Below are 4,913 nucleotides of genomic sequence, written 5' to 3'. Positions count from 1 at the left end.
GCGTCCTTGTCTTGTGCCGGTTTTTAAGAGGAATGCTTCTTGCTTGTGTCCATCCAGTATGATACTGGCTGTGGATTTGTCATAAATTGCTCTTATTATTTTGACGTATGTTCCTTCAGTACCTACTTTATTGCTAGTTTTTTTTTTAACATGAAGTGGTGTTGAAGGTTATTGAAAGCCATTTCAGATTTGTATATTGATTTATATGCAAATCAATAAATGTAATTCATTACATAAACAGAACTAAAGACAAAAACCACATGATTCTCTCCATTCAGAAATTGAACCAGTCTTGCATCCCAAGGATAATGCCTACTTGCTCAAGGTGGATAAACTTTTTGATGTGCTTCTGGATTTGGTTTGTCAGTATTCTATTGAGGATTTTTGCATCGATGTTTATCAAAGATACTGACCTGTAGTTTTCTTTTGTGTGTGTGTGTCTCTGCTAGGTTTTGGTATCGGGATGATTCTGGACTAAAAGAATGAGTTAGGGAGGGGTTCCTTCTCAATTTTTTGGATTAGTTTCAGTAGGAATAGTACCAGCTTTTCTCGGCACATCTGGTAGAATTTGACTGTGAATCCGTCTGGTCCTGGGCTTTTGTTGGTTGGTAGAATATTTATTACTGATTCAATTTTGGTGCTTGTTATTGGTCTGTTCAGGGATTTAATTTCTTCCTGGCTCAGTCTTGGGAAGGTGTATGTGTCTAGCAATTTATCCATTTCTTCTAAATTTTCTAATTTACATACATACAGATGTATATAATATTTCTTGGGTCTTCCCTCTTTTAATCTTTATTAGTTTAGCTATCTATTTTTAACTTAAAAAAAAAACAACTCCTGGATTTGTTGATGTTTTGAATGGCTTTACATGTCTCAGTCTCCTTCAGTTCAGCTCTGATTTTGATTATTTCTTGTCTTCCGCTGTCTTTGGGGTTGGTTTTCTCTTCCTTGTCTAGTTATTTTAATCATGATGTTATATTGCTAAGTTGAGATCGTTTTAACTTTTTATGTGGATATGTAGTATTATAAATTTCTGTCTTAACACTGCCTTAGCTGTGTCCCGGAAATTTTGGTATGTTGTATCATTGTTCTCATTAGTTTCAAAGAACTTCTTGTTTCTGCCTTAATTTTATCATTTACCCAGAAGTAGTAGTTCAGGATCAGGTTATTCAATTTTCATGTAATTGTATGGTTTTGAGTGAATGTATTAGTCTTGATTTCTAATTTGATTGTGCTCTGGTCCAAGAGATGCTTTGTTATGATTTCAGTTTTTTGCTTTGGCTGAGGAGTGTTTTATTCCTGATTTTGTGATTAATTTTAGATTATGTGCCACGTGGCAATGAGGAGAATTAATATCCTGTTGTTTTGGGATGGAGAGCTCTGTAGATGTCTATCATGTCCATTTGATCTGGTACTGATTTCAGGTCCTGAATATCTTTTTCTTCCACTATTACTGTGTGGGAGTCTAAGTCTCTTTGAAGGTCTCTAAGAACTTGCTTTATGAATCTGGGTGCTGCTATTTTGGGTGAATATATATTTAGGATAGTTAGGTTTTCTTGTTGAATTGAACTCGTTACCATTATGTAATCCCCTTCTTTGTCTTTTTTGATCTTTGCTGATTTAAAGTCTACTTTGTCTGAAACTGGAATTGCAGCCCCTGCATTTTTCTATTTTCTATTTGCTTGCTAGATTTTTCTACATCTCTTTATTTTGAGCCTTTGGGTGTCATTGTATGTGAGATGGGTCTCTTGAAGACACCATACCAATGGGGCTTGGTTCTTTATCGATCTTGCCCTCTATGTCTTTTAATTAATCAAGGTTATTATTGATACGTGTGGATTTGATCCTATCATCCTGCTATTACCGGTTATTTTGCAGACTTCTTTAGATGGTTGCTTTATAGTGTCATTGGACTGTGTACTTCAGTTTATTTTTATAGCGGCTGGTAATGGTCTTTTCTTTCCATATTTAGTGCTTCCGTCAAGATGTATTGTAAGGTAGGTTTGTTGTTAATAAATTCCATCAGCATTTGCTTGTCTGAAAAGGATCATTTATCTCCTTTGCTTATGAAGCTTAGTTTGACTGGATATGAAATTCTGGGTTGGAATTTATTTTCTTTAACAATGTTATATATTGGCCCCCAATTTCTTCTGATTGTAGGGTTTCTGCTGAGAGGTCCACTGTTGGTCTGATGGGATTCCCTTTGTAGGTGACCTGGCCTTTCTCTCCAGCTGCCTTTAACATTTTTTCTTTCATTTTGACCTTGGAGAATCTGGTGATTATGTGTCTTGGAAATAATCTTCTTGTGAAGTATCTTACTGGGGTTCTCTGGCTTTCTTGAATTTGGATGTTGGCCTCTCTAGACATGTAGAGAAAATTCTCATGGATGATACCTTGAGATATGTTATCCAAGTTGGTTCCATTCTCTTATTCTCTTCCAGGAACACCAATGAGTCATAGATTAAATCTCTTTACATAATTCTATATTTCTCAGAGGTTTTGTCCATTCCTTTTCATTCTTTTTTTTTTTTTTTTTTTTTTTTTTTTTTTTTTCTATTCTTGTCTGACTGTCTTATTTTAGAAAGCCAGTCTTCAAGCTCTGTGATTCTTTCCCCTACTTGGTCTAGTTTGCTATTAATACTTGTGATTGCATCATAAAATTCTTGTAGTGTCTTTTTCAGCTCTATCTGACAGGTTACATTCTTTTCTATTTTGGCTATTTTGTGTCTCAGGTCCCACACTATTTTATTGTCATTTTTAAATTCCTTGGGTTCCTTTTCAACATATTCAACATATGGCCCCCATATGTTGGGGGCCAACATATTCTTACATCTAAGTAATCTTCATTCTTATCCATATTCTGAATTCTATTTCTGTCATTTCAGCCATCTCAGGCTGGTTCAGAACTCTTGTTGGAGAGGTAGTGTGGTCATATGGAAGAAAGAAGACACTCTGGCTTTCTGAGTTGTCAGGGTCCTTGTACTGGTTGTTTCTCATCTTTGTGAGCTGATGTTCCTTCAGTCTTTGAAGGTGTTGACCTTTGGAATTTTTTTTCCTATTATCCTATTTGATGACCGTGAGGGTTTGAATGTGGTTTAAACTGGATTTAGCTGACTGACTTCATTTCTGGACTCTGATGGGTGATGTCAGGCAAAGTGTTTTGTAGCGTGGGTGGGACCCATCCTCATTTGCATGTTCTAGCAGGAGCAGCAGCAGCATAGTAGGATGCACAATTTTTATCTGTGTCAAGAGTAATACAAATAAAATATTATTTTACTTTCTTTAGTCTTTCTCTGACATTTTTCCTTTATTTAGGTAGATCTGAGTTTCTCACCACCATTTTTCTACTCTCTGAAGAGTATCTTTTAACATTTATTATAAGAAAGTCTGCTGGAGATAAATACATGATTGTCTGAGAAAATCTTTATTTTCTTTCACTTTTGAAGAAAATTTTGGCGAATACAGAATTTGAGGTTGGTGTTTTCTTTTTTTCTTCATTCAACACTTCCGATAATTGGAGAACCATGGATTTAAATTTTAAAATTAGACAGCATCCAAATGAAAAAAACATTCCACTCTCTTCTTGATTGCATGCTTTGCAATGTGAATTGTAATGTAATTCTAATAATTATTCCTCTATCATTAAGATGTTTTTATACCCTCTGGCTTCAAGATCTTCTCTTTGTTTTCAAACTTATGTGATCTTCATATGCAGTTTGTATATGATATGCCTTGGTGGTCTCTTTCTTTTTTTGGTATCAATCTTCCTTGGTGTCCTGTGAGCATTCCACTTTCCTTTGTTAAAGGCAAATGTGATTTAAATGTATAAAAATAAAATTTAAAAATATGTGGAGTGGGTATCTACTCATCTTCTTCTTTTATAAAGCTTTGCTTCTGTTCACCCTCTATATATCTCTATTTCAGTTGTTTTTCATTTCCATTCACCCATTCATACAATAAAATTAACTGGACATCAGCCGAGCATGGTGGCTTACTCCTGTAATCCCAGCACTTTGTGAGGCCGAGGTAGGTGGATCACCTGAGATTGGGAGTTTGAGACCAGCCTGACCAACATGGAGAAACCCTGTCTTTACTAAAAGTGCAAAATTAGCCAGGTCTGGTGGCACACACCTGTAATCCCCACTATTCGGGAGGCTGAGGCAGGGGAATCGCTTGAACTCAGGAGGCAGAGGTTGTGGTGAGCCTAGATAGTGCTGTTCCACTCCAGCCTGGGCAACAAGAGTGAAACTCTATCTCAAAAAAAAAAAAAAAAAAAAAAAAAAAAAAAAAAAAAAAAATTACTGGACATTTATTCTATTATGTGTCAAAACCTGATTTTGGAAAACAGGACCATGATCTTTATATTTGTTCTGCAAAATTAAATTTGTCATTAAATTTGCAAAATTCTCAGCAACTATTACTTTAAACATTCTGCTTTTCTGTCTCCCACCTCCTCTTCTGCTTCTTTTTCCCCCTCCCTCTCTCCTCTTCCTCTTTCTTCTTTTGCTTTGCATTTGTTATTCTGTTGTTTCTGCTCTAAGGAGGTTTACCATTTGTTTCTTCAAGTTATTTGAAGACACTGCCTATCTAGGTCAGTCAATTAACTTCAAGCTTAGGAATATTTGTGCAAGATGATATATACTTTGGCTGAAATACTTAAGGCAGTGATTTTCAAAGTCTGTTTCTGAACCAGCAATATTAACATTATCTGGCAATTTTTAGAAATGCAAAATTTCAGAACCTACCTAGATATACTGAATCAGTACCTTTGCAGTAGGTCTCTGCAAACTGCTTTAATAAGATCTCCATATAATACAGATGAATGGTAACTTCTGAAAACCATCAGGTTTTGGAGGGCCAACATACACCCAAACATTCTGAGACTGCTTTATCCCTTTACATTCACTGCTGAG

This window comes from Rhinopithecus bieti, unplaced genomic scaffold, assembly GCF_001698545.2.
Source record: "Rhinopithecus bieti isolate Rb0 unplaced genomic scaffold, ASM169854v2 scaffold_62792, whole genome shotgun sequence".
NCBI lineage: Eukaryota > Metazoa > Chordata > Mammalia > Primates > Cercopithecidae > Rhinopithecus > Rhinopithecus bieti.
This window is presented reverse-complemented; position numbering follows the sequence as displayed.